This window comes from Cyprinus carpio, chromosome A1 (genome assembly GCF_018340385.1).
Source record: "Cyprinus carpio isolate SPL01 chromosome A1, ASM1834038v1, whole genome shotgun sequence".
NCBI classification, from domain to species: Eukaryota; Metazoa; Chordata; class Actinopteri; order Cypriniformes; family Cyprinidae; genus Cyprinus; species Cyprinus carpio.
The window spans coordinates 37,910,285-37,928,547 of record NC_056572.1 but is presented as its reverse complement, the minus strand read 5'-3'; the positions used below and the strand labels follow the sequence as shown (position 1 = coordinate 37,928,547).

General features: G+C 39.6%; 1 pseudogene; it reads left to right on the top strand.

Annotated features, from left to right (window-relative positions):
• Positions 1-5,493: 5,493 nt before the first annotated feature.
• Positions 5,494-17,473, top strand: LOC122147476 (annotated as a pseudogene).
• Positions 17,474-18,263: the final 790 nt, after the last annotated feature.

Sequence of the window (18,263 nt, the reverse complement as noted above, 5' to 3'; positions counted from 1 at the left end):
CTTACTTTACCTCCAATCGTCCTTCAAATCAACGTAATACTAGTCCCGAAACTACAGTATCGTGAAGACGTCTGATGTTTCCAAAGAACTTGGTAAAATGGTAAAGTAGACTTTTATATTCAACTTCCTTCTAAAGTTTCTATGTGTATGCTAAGGTAACATAACACATGCAAAATCTACGCAAAGTCTATGCTTAGTTCGCACTCGCAGCTTGAATTTTTCCATTAATTTGTTGGCCCACAAGGTGGCAACACTGGATGCGGCCATTGTTTCAGATTGGAAAAATTATTTTTTATCCATCATCTGGAAAAAAAAACAAAACAAAAATAGCGATGACAGCACAAAGATGAGTGCTCACACACTTTATCATTTGCATCAGAACTAACACATACTTTGGACTTCAGTGTTTCCAGTTTGAGAACAAAGTGATTTTGTAAGATGATACAGCTAATGTGAAAGTTTTAAACCCCTTGCTTCTGCAACACAAAAGTTTAAACTCTCTATTGTATGTGTAATGATATTTGATAAGAAACAAATGCTTTATTTTACATTTTACATACATTTTTTTTTTGTAACTTTTAAATTCAAAGTATTTTGCTGTTATTGTTTTACTTGAAATAAGGGTCATATCTAGCCCTGATGTGGTACTGCGATGTTTTTCAGCAAGCATTAAATAATTGCTAAAAGAAGCTGTGGCTGATTTCTGTTTTGTGTTCCCATGAGTGGCCTTGCCAAATACACCATAAACATACATTTGAATTCTATATCATACATCCATCTGCACATGTAGTTTGAAGGAAGAACACCTGCCACAAAAACACTTTTCTATCAAGAGGATTCATTTCATCCCAGTGAATATGTTCCCTTACATGACGGCACAAATGAGAACAGCGATGACATGGAGCTAATAACATTCAGAGAAAAGCTCTTTCTTGATTAAATGAACTTATTCCAAGGAAAACCATCCAAGCAAATGTTCCCTTAATGTTAGCATTCGGTTCCCATTTGACATTCTTATATTTTCAAAACCATAAAATACTGTTTCCAGAACAGTGCAGGAAGAATTCTTCCCCGATGGTTACTTTAAGGTTTAATTTCTAAAATCATGTAAACTCAACTTTGCCATATTCAAGAAACAAACAAAAATAAATAAATTCTGATGTTTTGTGCAACGACCTAGAGAGAATAACAAGGCTATGCAGTGTTTTATCTTTACACTTGATTACTTACTTCAGTTTCTCTAGTAATTTCTAGCCCTGGTGTGGCACTGCCATGTTTTTCAATAAGTATTAAAGAACTGCTAAAAGAAGCTGTGGCTGAGTTTGTGTTCACATAAGGCCAATATGGCAAGTATCCCATATAAACATGCACTTTTCTAATTCTACGTCACACACTGTATAAAAATACAGTTAAATTAGAGTAGCAACCACAAAACAAACAAAACCCCCAGAAGATTCACTTCTACCCAGTGAATACCTTTCCTTACATTGCGGCACAAATGCTCTGGAAATAAACAGAGATGAAATGGAAAACTAATAGCAATGTGTGAAAGGAAACCCATTCAACAATGAAAAAAAGGGGGTTGCAACTGCCTTAAATCCATCACATAAAGCACAAGTGCTCAAATTATTGATACAATTTTATTCTGAGGTTTTTTAATAGGTCAAATTCAATCTGTCAAGTTTAAGATACAACCATTGTTCTGCTTTGCTAAACATGAATACATCCACAGCATTGGGGTTCAATCCAGCTCTTTCCCCCAAACCACATGAAAGCTCACTGCCCCCTACTGGCAGTAAGAGCTCAGTGTAGAGTTTCACCATGAGCTGAATGAGTCTTTATTCAAGACTGACTGATGAAAGTCACTCTGATGATTCTGGAGCAGCTTGTTCTTTAGTGTGTTTGTTCTGATGGGTCTGAAAGCTACCTAAATAAGCGAATCTCTCACCGCAGATGGAGCAGTGGTAAGGTTTCTCTCCTGTATGAACTCGCTCGTGGACCTTCAGGACGTCTGATCGAGCAAACGTCTTGTCACATTGTGAGCATTTGAATGGTCTTTCTCTGGTATGAATCGTTGTGTGTCTCTGTAAATTAACATACTTCCTGAACCTCTTCTCACAAACGCTGCAGTGATACGGTTTTTCTCCCGTGTGAATTCTTTGATGTTCTCTGAAATGAGCCGGATTGGAAAAGCTCTTCCCGCAGTGGGAGCACAGATATGGTTTCTCTCCGATGTGAATCCTCTCGTGACAAATCAGATTGGAAATCTGCCGGAATCCTTTCTCACAGTGTCTGCACTGATACGGTTTCTCATCAGAGTGGATTCTCTTGTGTGAGTTTAGAGTGCCTGAGTTTGTGAAGGTTTTCCCACATTCACTACACTGGTTACGGTCTCTCATTGGACTACAACACGCACATGTTTCTTCAGAACTGACCCATGGTTGTAGCTCTTCTTGCAGTAAGGACACTTGTATGGTCTTTCTCCCGTGTGGATTCGCTTATGAGCATCCAGACTACCTTTGGTGCTGAAATACTTGTCACATTCACTGCCAGTGGAAAGACTTGAACCTCTTGTCTTTATATGTGCTTTCATGTTCTGAGCAGTGGTGAAAAAATCCTTCCCGCAATGTTCACAGCGAAACTCAAGAGCTGTGCTCTTTTGAATGAAGTCTCCTCTCTTCTGTGCTTGAAAAGCTGAAATCTTTCTGTTCTGTGTGTGTTCGCACGTGTCTCAGTAAGTTTCTCTTTGAGCTCAGTGTTTTTCCACACTTGGCATGAGGAAAAACTTTTGACCTTTAGCTGCTCTTTTGCTGTTGAAGGCTGGTTCCTCCATCAGAATATGAACCGCCTTTTTCATCAGAAATCAACAAAAGGCTTATAAATTCTGGTTTTAAAATATACTCGAAAAAGAGTTTGTGTGTCATACAGAAATCCTTTAATATCTGTCTATATAAGTTTAGGATTGTGAAACAGTTAATTAGAAAAAAAAAATGCAATATGGTTTAGTGCAGTTAATCAATCGCAAAAAAACTTGCAAGTTAATTAAACCTCATACATAGACATTGCTAAAGTGAATTTGGAAATGCAACATTCACCACCACCCATTTCAAACACGTTTGATGATTGTAAATTTTACAGTATAAATTCTAACAATGTGCTAATCTACTAAACAGGCTTTATTACCAATACCATATTTCAAACAACGGGCACTGTAGTAAAAAAAACGCGCCGGCAACATGTAATGGTTACAGTGGTTTTATTAATAATACATATCTGCACATTCATTAAAACAATTATGTTTTTTCCCCCCTCTATGTATTAGTGTCATATTGTAATCTCTTCTGTGTAATTCTTATGTAATGTCTGCACTTTCTTCTTTCACTGGAAGCTTCTGACAGATTCTTTGTGTGTGTGAACACTAACTTAGCACTACTAAATTATGGTTACAGTAGTAAAACCATTATTAATTAATAATCATAAGTGATGGGAAAAAAAAAATTTATTTTGATCCGTCACTGAAACACTGAAGTCAGAAAAAATCAACATGCACAAACACAGCTTAAAACCCGCCATTAGCATGGAAGTGTGAAAAACTGGTTTGTTGGTGTTACGGATCTACAGTGAGAGCTGCAGGCTTCTCTCTTTCTTCGGTGGTGTTTAGTGCCGAAGAAGAGAGACAATAACAAAACGACCAAAGTCTGAGTGGGTAGAGCTCATTTCTTCGAATCCTTCGACTAGTCAAACTAGGAGCAAAGAGCATATTGTATCGAGGTTTTTACATACGATCTCGATCATGTGTGTGTCTCCAGCACAGACGGAGGCGCTCGAGAATCTTCAGAGAGAGCAAACACACCACATAGAGACCGAAACGAGAGCTTACTGTTGAACCCCTCAAACCGGTGCGGGCTCTTGAGTATGTTTTACACCATCTACCAGATTTATAGACTTACGCTTATGTTCGATTTATATGTTTTATCCCTTTATGGGATTACTGTATTTGTCTGTTTAAATTATTGTTTTTTGTTTCCTTGTTTAAGGGCGGAACCGCTACACGAGTTATTAAATGCAGTTACAATAATATGGTATGCGCTAACGCTTGAATCAGAAATGAAAACTGAACATTTACATTTCTAAATATGTTCTCTGAGATCGAGTTCATATGTATGAATAGATCAGTTCTGCTCTAGTTTGCATCAGTGTCAGTGAGTGTGTGTTTCAGTAATCACGGTGTGTTTGTGTTCAGATGTTGATCATGAGCGCTCAGGTGGAGGTGGTCTGCTGTAAATCAGTAGGAACTGATCTGTCCATGCTGGATATGGAGGATTTCATCACAGAAATCTTGTCAGCTGAAGAAAGAGGTGGCTTCCTGGAAGCAAAGCTGAGAGAAAGAGGAGAGGTTTGAACAGATTCCTAATCCTCACTTGTGTGGTCTTTTAACTCGTAATTCAAGTTCAGCATCAAGTCTACTCATGAGCACGGCCTTAATGCACCTTGTGTTCTTCTCTCTCAGGATTTCAGTCTGGAGCGCGAGAGATCAGCGCCTCCAGAGACAAACAGGACTCGGAGCTCAAGTCTCAGTTTGCTATGTTTCTACTGATGCTCAGGAGAGAGCGTGTGTGGACGGTCACCCGTCCGTCGACCAAACCTCCACAGAGTCCCCGGGGTCCGACGGCAACGCTGCAGAAACAGCAGACGCAGATGAAGACGTGCTCCGTCAAACTGGTGGACCTGCAGGAATACAAAGGAGGACGAGAGAAAGAAACCACTGCGGAGACTAAATACAAAGTGGCAGTGATGATGACTGTTAACTGTGATGATGATGATGATGAGTTTATTCCTCCGGTTAATGTTTAAGTCCGGTTAATGATATTCCCTAATGGTAGTTATCAACAAATGGGTTTACAAAATACATCTATGGTTTTTGTTTTGACATGTACGCTTGGGGAAATGCAGGTTGGTTGATAGCAATATTACTCTTGTTCCATCTTAAGATGGAAAACAGCAGTTCATCTGATGATAGCCAACGGCCTCGAACATTACAAAAACAAGCAGCCGACGGCCGCAAGAGTTTCCACTGCGTCAACCGCGGGAGAACCATTCAGCAACACAAGGGGTGATTAGCCAGACCACGAGCGTAAAACACACAGAGCCGAAAGACTACAAGTGTAAGACATGCAACATCGGGCTTTCCTACCGTAAAAGAGAGGCGACTTCATTCAAAAGAGCACAAGGGTGAAGAAAGATTTTTCCCGCTGCGAGCAGTGCGGGAAGGTTTCCTTCTCTTCTGGCTAATCTGAAGATTTCACATGAAGGACGCACACGGCGCGAGAAAAACCTTTCCACTGCAGCAGCGGAAGGTCGCGACAAGTGCATTTCAGACATCCAAACAATCTCTTTTTGTTCATAAGGCGGATCCACACGGGGGAGAAACCATACAAGGTGCTCCATAACTGCGAGTAGAGATTCAGAGATTGGGTCCCACTCAAGTCCCACATGCCGTTTCGCACCAATGCCAGCGAGAGGCCGTACCAGTGCAGCGATGTGGGCAAAAAACCTTTAAACCAGCCCATCTGTCTAATATCACACCAAAAAATCCACTCCGAGAAACTGCACCGTTGCACAAATGTGTGACAAAACGTTTCCGTCAGTATTTTTCACGCTGAAACGGCACGAGAGGAATGCATCTCTGTAGACCGAGACCTATTAGTCCTGGGATTCCATCGCGGGTAGAAGAGCTTTTCCGCGATCCGGCTGGATTTCAAGGTCCATCAGATTGAGTCCACACGGGAGAAAAATCCGTGTACCCATGTAGCGTCCTGGCTGCGGGAAGAGATTTCCGTCAAAACACGAACCATCCTGATAGCACCAGAGGGATTCCAACGTGAGACATAAGAAGAAAAAAGACCGTTCAAAGTGTTCTCACTGCGACAAGACGTTTGCACGATCCGGACGTCTTGAATACATCCTACTGATTTGCGAGTTCATACGGGAGATGAAACGTTACCCACTGCTCCATTCTGCGGCGAGAGATTCGCTTATTTTTTAGGAGGGTCCCAGAGCCATCAGAACAAACAGCGCTAAAGAAGGAAACCGCTCCTCAGAATCATGCTGTAGCGACATTCATGAGTCAATCTGGAAAAAAAAGGGCTTAGCCCTCCGTGAAACTAGTAGGCATTGAGTATATTGATCGAGAGTAGGAGGCAGAGTCATGTGAACGGAGTAGTAGTAGGTAGAAAATGCTGATGACTGTAGTTTGTGTTTGGAACAGAGAGCGGGGACCGTGTGTGATGCTGTAACTACACCATTCTGCAGGCAAAACACACCTAATCTAAAGTAGATTGTAGATTTTTCACTGGTTTTTTTTTTTGCCAAGCAGCTTTTAAACAAAATCTCAAAATAACGTTTATGCTATCATATCAGAAATGTTTGCAAAGGGGGAACAAATACTCTTAGCATTGAGATGAATGGGGACTACTAATGCATCGCTTTCATGCAAGTCTATTGATATTGCACTAAGAAAGAAATTGTTGGGGGTGAAAAATGGAAATCATTGTGGTAAATGTAATAAATTGCATGCAATAATGTGGGTTACTTGGACATTCTGTTTTGGCCACAGCACACAATCAAGCCCCTGGAACCAAGGTACTTATGATATTATTAACCATTAGTTTTATCATCATCACGTATTATTTTATTATGACCAGAATTAAGCAACATATAGGGAGACTCATATATAATTATATCTATTAATAAACGGATAAATAATCTAATAGTCATGCTGGATATATTTTTAAAATTCTCAACCTATTACTCACTATAAATCAGTTGAGGATGAATCATTTGTACTCGGGAAGGAGGGACACGTTGTGTATTGGAGTATATCCTGCACACTAGTGGCCACCAGAAAAAAAAGCAGCCAAGAAAGAAAACGAAGCGAGAAGTCTCTCTTGACACGAGGGAGAGTGCTGATCCTCAACCCCTACTGAAATGTTTTCCTAAGTTTTAGGAATCTTAAACAACCTTTTATGGTCATCCTTGGAAGACAGCCACATGCCAGAAGGTCTAGTAGGTACTACTGAACAATAGAGCCGAAGACTGACTTTGAGAAGTGTAATATAACGCTACCCTCACGAACCTTGAAAAAGCATCACAACACCTACATAAACATAATAGCTTTTTTTCGGTTTGCTACCATGGAGCTGAAAATGGGCTCTTCTTTTTGGTTGTGAGTAGAGTTGCTTCACTCTGTTCACGTGTGTGGTGAATGCATTTGTGAGCTACATTTGGGATAGTAAGTCAGACTTCTGGGAATACTACTACAGAGACCGCAGCTGTTTTTGGTACCACAAAATAAAACCCCAAAAACTATAGTTAAACCCCGATAACCACACATATCTATCACCGTTTTGCTACTTTGAAACGATAGTGTACCCATGGGCATTTGTAGTGTAAAACTGGTAATGCAAAATGGCCCGACGAATCAGTGCGCGAAAAAAAAATGAGTACACGGTTATTATACTTTTACTACAATGAAACCATGTTAATTTTCTTAGGACGTGGATGTTTGTGTTAAAGAGTGTTCTAAGCTTTCGCGATGATTTTCGTTGTTAATCTTTAAGACTCACGCAAGGCGACAGTGAACCAGAGAGACATCGAGCACACGTTCACACCAAAGTGTTAATTCCTCTTACACGACACAGAAACCACAGGATAGTCAGAATGATAACGACTGTATCGAGGAAAAGATCCATGGTAAAAAAATAATCACACTGCGTGAGGGTTTTTTTTCTTTTTCTTCAAGGTTGTTTGTTAAAGTGCATATATCGTAAAAAGTGCAACCAAGCAAGGAATCCAGCACGATTCAGGCTCCGTATCGACCACAACCTACACAGCAACGTGGTTCGATTTGTTCATAAAAAGTTGCTAAATGACATTGTGACGTCATTGCGCGATGATGGCAATATGTAATCCCATCATTCGCAATCCAATCTCTGCGTCATCAGATTACGCAAAAGTCTGAGCAAAAAAGTATTTCATTTAAATGTTCACGTATATTTGGTTGTAAAAAAACAATCCTATAAATAACGTAACATTTAAATATAATATCAATAATTATATTTATTTTTAAAAACAACATTTTTTTTTTTTGATCAATTTTGTTATTGGTTTTTCCATATAGGAAAAGCAAAAACCAAAACCAACAACAACAAAGCAAACTAAACAAACAACGATGTAGCTAGCATCAATTTACCAGTAATAGCAAAAAATAACAGAGAAATTAACATGGTAGTAAAAACATAACAGAGTAAATAATTAAATACGTAACAAAAGCGCAAAAACTTTTGCAAAACCAGCACCCCAAGCGATATGAAATTCAAATAGACGAAAGTACATGCAGGAAAAATACCACATATCCACCCATCCACGGCCAGCTCACCCAACCCCCCACCAAACAGTACCCCGAAAGAGAGAAAAAAAAAAAAAAATCGCTACAATAAAGATTTGTAGCGTAGAGATGGTATCATCCGCAACGCATGAGATGTTTTTCAGGTTTGGCCAAGTGCAAGTTCGCTGCCCAACGTTCCATAATGCGATATCCATGGTAATCTCAGCAGCATTTGTTTAAGGATAATAAATAGAGGGGGTTTCCATCTACCTGCTATCAGCCGTTTAGGGCCTGCTGTAAGACCCAGCCAAAAAAGGCGTTTGGATTTAGCAGGTAGGTCAAACCCCGAAGAATCATTCAATAATAGAGTGAGTATGCCTTACACAGTAAGGAATATCTCATGAGACAATAATGTGGACAATACATACAACTACAAAGATCATTTTGTCCAGTCAAAACCACAAACCCCTGGACACCTCCCACACCATAGTGACAAAAAAGTGCCCAAACTCTTTTGCAAGCACAGAGTGCAATTCGGGACCCGGAGGCAAAGCTTCAAATCTGAAACTACAAACACCGGGGAGTGTCAATATGACCGTATATAAAGTTGTAATGAATCATTCGGGGTTTGGGTTTCGGAAGAGGAGAGACAAATTTTGCCAAGATCAAGTGCCAAGTCCAGATTATATTGATTATCATGATGGCACAAATCAGCCTGCTTCCAAACTTGCTATCCAGAAGAGAGTGGTTTGTCGTGATGCCTGACAACAAGACAGCATAATATAATAGAGTACCAGACCCCTTCCCCCCCCCTGTCAAAAATCCTTATGAAAAGGACAGCTAATCCTATGTAGTGCCATTCCAAGGAACCCCATAATTTGTGCACATTGCTGGTACGTAAAAACTGAACAGATAAACAGAAAAAAGGACGACTTTCAGCCCCAAAAATGTCAGGATAGTGTGAATACCACCATTATTTGCCCATCTAGAAAAGTATATTAGGGGCGTCCGTCCCAGCTGTTAGACGAGGAGTTAAAGAAAATAGGGATGACTGGTGATACCAATTTGGAGATATTCTACAACATATTTTTTGGCAGCATTCCAAGGTGGAAATTAGCTCAGTAATGAGAGACCAAAATTTAACCTTAGATGTTGAATAGAAAAGATTAGAGTAGTAATAAGGTCTTGTAATCGGGGGGCTTACAATATTTTTCCTCAATACGAACGCCAAGACTACACAAGTTATGCCGTGTTACAAACCCCAGGTGGAAAGAGGGCGCAACACAAAGGCCCAAATGGTATAGTTGGAAGGTTGGGAGTCCTAAAACCCCCAGACTTTTTTGGCCTTTGAAGGACAGAGATTTTAATTCTGGGGTCTTTTAACCCGCCCAAAATAAAGTTAGAAAAGTAGTAAAATTAATTTTTTTGCCAATAACCCTTTGGTGATTCGGTGCAATCAATGGAAGTCATAGAACGAAGCAAAATTTATTCGGGGGAGAACTACTATCATTTTAATCACTGAAATGCGGGAAATGAAAAAGACAGAGCTGGAGAAACTCCACTTTTTGAAGACTATTTTGCACCTCGGCAATTACTTTATTGTAATTATTAGTCACTATGGCTGTACTGTAGGGAAAATGAGATTCCTAGATATTTAAACATCACTGAACAACTATATGTTCATTATTGGCCACGGTGGCAGGGGCACTGTCCTGTAGAAGAATTCAGAGGGCAATAATACCAGATTTTCCCCCCAATTGATTTTATATCCTGAAACATGACCAAAGTCCATTAAAATACTTAGAAGGTGAGGAAACTATGAGAACATTATGAAGGAAAAGAAGGATATTCGTCTTTCATACAGAGATATAAAATGTATAGTATTATGTATAACATAGGGTTATGACTAACTGACTGCCGAACTGCCTGAGCACGAGGCTCAAGAGATAAGACCAAACAACAAAGGTGAGAGAGGACAACCCTGTCGAGATCCTCTAGATATGGGAAATTGATTAGAACAGATGATCCCTGTCCAAGACCGTTGCAGTAGGATCATTATATAAGTTTGAAATCATAGATTACACAATTATGTCCCAAAGCCCATATGGATATCAAAACACCGCACAGAAAATGCTTTTCTCCACCTCCAGCGATCAAACGCCTTCTCTGCATCAAGAGACAAATTCCATTTGAAAAATCTTGCGGTATTGGAAGCTTCTATTATGATGAAGAAGGCGACGGACATTATCTGAGGCAAAGCGATTCTTGATGAAACCAGTCTGATCCACGTGGATTAGAGTAGACAAATGTGGTTCCAATCGGGAAGCTAAGACTTTGGGCGAACAACTTAATATCAGCATTCTAGAATAGAAAATAGGACGCTAACTCGAACACTCAGAAGGTTCGCTTACCCGTTTTTAAAAGTAAAGAAAAAATAGGCAATATTGTGAATTGTTAAAAAAAGAACCCTTAGTAATTGTCGAATCGACATCATCTCCAGTAAAAGAGGACCTATTTGGGGCCAAAAGGCGCCAGACTAGAACTCGGGGGGGCACTATACCATTCAAGCCCCGGAGATGTTATTCTTATTCCATGCTTCAATAAGGCTTTGTACAACTCACATCAGAGTTATTGGAGTATCAAGTTCAAGAGCAGAATCCTAAGAAAGCTTTGGAAGTGGTGAAGAGGGTTCAGAAAGATTGTGCATGCTCGGGTCTCCATTATAAATTAAAACTCTGAGGAATATAAATTAGAATAAAATGAGCAGAGACATCATTAACCTCATTTGGATCAGAAAACACAGTTTACCTTGTGGAAGATTTAACAGAAGTTATGTTTGCCAATTGTTCATTGGGTTTTAAGTTTCAAAGCCAGTAGATGACTTGGTTGAGCACCTGTACAAGTAATGAAGTGCCTAGGTCCTATGAATGAGCAAAGTCAGATTTGTTCCTACGTAGTTGATTAAGGTCTTTCATGAGCAAAGAACGCTCTAAGTTTGAAATTCGTATTTTCTAAAGTCTACGATATGCTTCCATCTTGTTTTGTTTAGATTAGAGGCAAAACCGATTGTTTTGTCCCTTATGAACCCTTTTACAGCTGACCAGAGTACCCTAGGATCATCGACTGAGGATCTATTTATCGTTAAAAATTGATCCAGCTGTTCTTTCATTTCCCTTAGAAAAGTTTCATTCTGCAATAAAGTACAATTGAAACCGCCAACGGGTACGCTCGTTTGGGGCCTGGAGCGATTGCCAGTTTGCCAAATACAGCCCTAGGGTCAGAAAGAGACATAGGAAGGAGAGGAGCGAAATACAACATATTTGAAGAATTTTCCTTATTAACTACTAAAGGACACATTCTGAACAATTATTGTTTTAGGCAGTGTATTGGGAGAAGACAAGTCATATAAAAATAGGGGCACAATGTACTGTGTTTAGTACGAAGGAATGGTTTATGGATTGATTTTTTTTTTATTTTTTATTTTAAAGTTGGTCATTGTATTTTGTGTTTTGTCTGTATACCATGATTACAACTTAATGGATAATGCCCTTTACAATTACAGATATCAAAGTACTAACTGCGTAAGGAGTATCATAAATGAACAATTTATTATGTGAACAGTCGCAACTGTGTCAACAACTTAATTCACGTGATGTGTGTACTGCTAGGCACCTTTGGTTTCCTTCGTGTTTGTGTAAGTTAGAGGGGAAAATGTGGTGCATTTTATCATTAAGTCTCTTTTTTTTCAAAAGTTGCTAAATAAAATTTAAAAAAGCAGCTAAAAAAAAAACAACTGTTTGCTAGGTGCTTTTAGTTTTTCAAGAAAAACGTTGCTAGGGTGGTCTGAAAAGTTGCTAAATTGCTAAGCAGGTTGGCAACCACTGGTGAGGGATCAAAAGTGCAGGGACATTAAAGCAAAAAAGAAGCACAGATGCATGTTTTTTTTTTTTGTTAAAGATTGTGGTTGACTTTATAACGTTCCTGTCCGCACATTATTATGGCAGTTTTGGTCTACAGATTGCATGCACATTCAACGTGATGTTGAGCATTATGTAGATGATGTAAAATAATAGTAACAAATGAATAGTTAAAAATATGTGGTATTTTTTCCATTCTCTTCCCAGGTCTCTTCGTTACCGTCAATGCAGTGGATGTGCCATTGGATATACATTTCATAAAAGGAAATGTGTTTGGTAATTATGGACTTTGTGGTTTGATTGAACATAGTAAATGTTTCTGTAGTTTTTTGAATGGTCTGTACGTCACTCAGAAGGGGGAGACGGTGTATTAAATGCAGTTTGCTGCCTGCTCTCCTCCCTGACTGCACTCATGTGTCTCGTCTCTCTTTCAGATGAGGTGAGTGTGTTATCTTTCCCGGTCGCGTGCGGCGATCCCGCTCAGTGTGTGACTACCAGAGGGACCGTTACTACTGCAGCTGGTCATGAAGGATTCAAAAGTGAGCTTAACAGGATTGTGTATAAGGTACGAGAGAGGATTTCATCATACTTACACGTACCTTTATAGTTAATCATTAGCACAATTGTTAATTTACAAATCACGGTAAAAAACATTTAATTATAAGAGACAGTATTTGGCTCCATCAGTGTTGTCTTTATGTATAGCGCTTAAACTGTATAAATTTAAATTAAATGATTTTTTTTTCCTCCCATCTTCTCTCTCCTGTCACAGACCTCGATGAGTGTTCAGATCCCGATGTTTGCGGCACAAACGGCGACTGCTGCTACAATCATCAGGGCGGATACAGCTGCAGATGCAACCAGGGTTACAGTAAACTATGGCAATACAACCAGTCAAAATGTATCGGTTGAGACTTTCTAGCATTACTTGCTTTATTTTAAATGCACAGGTGCATTTTTTTAGGTTGGTCTATTTATAAATGCAGCAGCTGCTGAGAAGCTTACAGACGATAATCAGTGTTGTTTTCACTCTCAACCTATTTGTGTATTGTATTTTATCTTTCTTGCTGTCATGCACAGAAATGGACTGCGATCAGTTTGGACCCTTGTCTGTAGAACACAGGCCCAAGAAGGTCTAGAATCTCCTGTACTTCTGCTTATGATTTATTATTATTAGATAGACAGATGGTACTACAAAATCAGATTTCTGTCAAAATGCCTCATGATTTCTGTGTGTCTTCTTCTCTAGTTGAAGCATTTGATGATCTCACTGTTGAAGAAGAGCTTAGTGTGAGTCTCTGAATGATCCACGTGGAGAGACATTTCACTGGAGAGGAGCTTCTGTGCGGGTGGAAACACTCACTGCAGGATATATATTCACACAGTAGTTTGTGATCATGACTCACACAGTGGTGAATGAACATCTCTGATTGATTCGACAGAACGTTGTTCAATTCCACTGACGAGTCTGCTGTCTGAAGGAAACATCGCTGGTTGACGGTGAGACGCTGAATCATTTTCCTGGATGTGGTGGGAGAAGACAGCATGCGTCTGATCGGACCTCAGCTGTGAAAAAGCCTGTGACCAGGATGGAGACACACAACACCTGTGAGAAACCACACACATTTCAGTTCAGACACAGTCTCACTCTGATTCTCAATGGAAAGACTGAAAATAAGGCATTTTTATTAAATCTTCTCATGATGTGAATCACAGTTGCTGAGGTTGCATGTCATGCGGGGTCAGACTCCGCCCACGTGGGCGTGTCACTCTGCGCACAGACTCCGCCCTCTTCAACACCAGCTGGGAAACAGTTTGTAGGGGAAATCAACTATCCAGGTAACAAATAAACACGTGCACATAAATGTACTTATGAAGCCATCAGCACTTCCCTGACGAGATGTAAACGTGGTTTTCCTTTAGGTTTTGTGTTTGCGGGCTCTGGTCAGTTATAAAGATCTGGAACTCATTCAGAGATCTGCTGCCACAAGATGAGCAGAGAGAGACCAGACGATGACAGAGAGAAGCGGTCACTTATCAACTCAATCTCTAAAGTGGTGACGGCCGTCGTCAGTAATGCAGAAACAAGCAGCTGTCAGAGCCGGGTGACGCTCGTCTTTACACACGAGGAGGTGAAGATACTGACAGATCAGCTCATGACCAGCACAAGATCTCACGGAGACACCAACCGATTCTCATGCAGAGCATCAGACGTTCATGTATTTTCCCCTTTTTTTCTTAACGGTCCAGTCATTCTGTTCTGTCTTGTTCAGGAGAGGGCGGAGTCTGAGGGCGTGGCTTACTCCTGTGTGTACTGGGATGAGTCTGAGGGGGCGTGGTCTGGGCGGGGCTGTGAGAGGGCGTGGTCTAACAGCACTCATACAGCCTGCTCCTGCTCCCATCTCAGTAGTTTCGCTGTTGTTAATGGCTCTCTATCCTGGTCCAGGTACATCTGTGAACCAGATTTCACATATTTAAGATTTCAGATTAAATAATGATGATGTTCACTCCTCCATATGTCTGTTTTCCTCTTCCTCTCCTCCAGGACTCGTTTGATTTGGTGTTGATCACTCGTGTGGGTTTAGCTCTGTCTCTGGTCTGTTTGTTTCTCTGTGTATCCTGAACGTTCAAGTTCTGCTGCCGCGCTCGATCCAAGGAACCCGAACCAGCATTCATCTCCATCTGAGCATCTCTCTCTTCATCGCAGACCTCGTCTTCCTCTGTGGGATCTCCAGCACTCACAATCAGGTGTGTTTGAATGCAGATATCAGGGAACTTCTCCAAACTTTGGCTGATGTTCTGGCAAGGTTCTCTGAACAAATATTCATTTTATTGTAATATAATCTAAATATGAGTGCTTAATCTAGATGACATGTAATCAGTTCCTAGCCAGCACTGCTGATACATACATGAGGTTTTACTGTAAGCAAACAGGAGCATGCTCGACGTGTGTTTTCTCTCTCAGGTAGCGTGTAGGATTGTGGCCGGTCTGCTTCATTTCTTCTTCTTGGCTGTCTGCGTTCTGCTGGATGCTGCTGGAGGGGGTTCAGCTCTACCGGATGGTTGTGATGGTGTTTCACACCACATTAAAACATCTCTACATGTATCTGGTGGGATACGGAGTCCCTCTCGTCATCGTCATCATCTCTGCCATCGCCTTCCAGCGGGATACGGCACCGATCGACAGTGAGTTTCTGCCTCCAGCGCTGTTTCTGCTGTAGAAGTGTATTTAGAGTCACAAGAACATTATATATCACTCTGGCTAGGCCAGAGCCATTCCAGTCCAGACATTCATAATCATAACCTGTGACGTAAATGACAGAATAAAATCTTATCAATATTCATCAGTTATGAGATTAGACTCGCAGCCTGACTGAACTTTCTGTGGAAGAGCATGATGAGGGTTTAGTATCATTATGAGTTTATTATCATTCATTACAACTAAATCATTAACTGAAAAAAATAAAGAAGGTTAAACATTTTATTTTTATTATAACTTAACTTAGTTAAGTCCTTAAGTGACTGAATTAATTAATAAAAACTATATAGAAATATTAAAATGATAAAAAAATTACCAAAACAAACACCAAAATCACTAACACAATTACATTTCAAATGGAGAATATTTAAAACTAATTTAAAATATTAATAAAAACCATTTAAAATAGAAAGATTTTTTTTTTCTTAAAATGAAAAAACTAAATAAAAACTATAATAGTACATCAGTGACACTAAAATAATACTGGATGGTATAAGTGCACTGGATGATTATGAAAGGGAAAGAGGGATGACTGGTGTGTTTTTGTAATCATGTGACTAATTTTCTTATCCTAATGTGTGTTGCAGCTGCTGGCTGTCTCGCGATCGTTAGTTTTATCTTGAGCTTCTTCGCGCCCCGTCTGGCATCGTCGTGATCCTCAATGGTTTTGGTTTGTCTTGCATCATCACTGTGTGGAAACTGGCCAGAAAGTTCTCCAGCCTCAGTCCAGACCTCTCCAGTCTCAAGCAGATCAGGTGTGTGATCTGAAATAGATTCAAATCAGTCCTTGATGTTTGTGCATCAGTGGTTCTGATGAATTATATTTGGTGTGTAGGAGCTTTTATGGTGACCGCTGTGGCTCAGTTGTGTATTCTTGGAGGAACGTGGATCTTCGGCTTCTTCCTCTTCCAGGAGAAAGGGACTGAAGTCATGTTGTACCTCTTCATCATCCTCAACAGCCTGCAGGGGGCGCTCATCTTCATCATGCACTGCCTTCTATCCAGACCGGTATTTACACACACCATGACTCAGAAACCACAACATGACTAACTCGATGAACGTTGGGCAACAGTGGCTTGTTTTTAGACAAAACATCTGACAGATTTCAATGGTTTTAAAATAATAGCTCACTTAAAAATAAATGAACTTTTCTAAATCACGGCATATTAAATATGCCAATATTTGTCTTTTTTAAATTATCTGCATTAACCGATAAGATTTCGTCTTTAGCCGATAAGTGTCAGAAGCGGGTTTTATTAGGACAGTAGCGGGACATTTATATTAGCAGCCCTAAGAAAGACAGCATCTGAAGCAGCATCTGAAGCAAGCATAATCTTTAAATCATTGATTTCAAACCGTGTCGTATTCATATCACATTCATGTCATGTTCACTCTACTTTATGCATGTTCTCAGTGCTCAAAAAAATGTACCAGAGTACTGGATGAACTATTGGTTATAGTGTTTAATAACCTTTCAAGCGATTACTTTATTTGTGAAAAAATAATACTATAATAGGGTTATTAATTTTTTTTTTTTAATTGGCATATTGGCATTTGTGCCATCAGAAAATCCATATTGGCCAGCCACTCTTCTGAATGCATATGATAGGAATGTTCTAGAAACACCTGTTATTTATTATTTAATCAAATATTATTAAGTTAGTCTGTTGTGTCACCCCCTTCAGGTCAGGACTGAGTATTACAATCTGTTTGTTCCGAATGTGTCCACACAAGAAGAAAGCTGAATACAGTACCAGCAGCAGTCAGGGTACATTAGAGAGAGTGTGTGTGTGGGGTGTGGTGTTTGACATTAAAGCAGTGTTTGTGGCTTCAGTTTCTCTTCATTCCTCCTTTGACTTTTCCAGAAACCTCTACGGAGGCGACGGCAGCACAGCAGAGTCACAGATATAAAGCGCTTGTCAGGTGCTGATGGATTTTACAAACTTTTGAACACTTTCTGTGACAAATGAAGACTTTTCAGTTCAACAGGGGTTATCAATTCATCCTCCTCATTCTTTTCCAATCAGAAGATCTGAAAACTGCGTGGTAAGAATACTGATAAGAATCATCATATGGACATGTGCATCACATCTTTTACTGGAGACTGAGCTATAGGCCTGTCATGGAAACATCTAAAATAGATCACGCCACTAAATGAACAAAATATTTAGGTTTTTCTTTATTTTCTGCTATGCATGTAGAAAGTCTTACAATTTTAGATTACGCAGAAGGCAGCTTCTTTAAAATGATAATGTTTTATTATGTTGAAGGGTGATCTCTTGTTTTGATTGTCACAAAACTGTATAAAGACTGTAATAAAACAAACAAAAAAAAAAAAACATAAAAATAATAGAACACTATGTTTGTTTTAAACAGGAGAAGTTTTATGTTGGCTTTAAAATACATAAATGATCTAATCAGAAATGCTGTCATTATAATGATAAAGATGTATGATGTTTGTATAGCAAATATTTTCCTGAGAAATTTATTTTGAATTTGAGTTTTGTTTTTTTATAAATTTTTTTTTTCTGTAAGTTATGGCTGACACTCAAACTAAAACATCTTTACTGAGAAACAGTAATCTTGTTTTTTGAGCTCAAATATTCCCAGCTTGTTTTTGTCATCATTAATTTTAACAACCAACAGTTACCCCAGTCTCAGTTACTCTGATCAGGAAGCATGTGGAGGAAAGAGCTGGAGT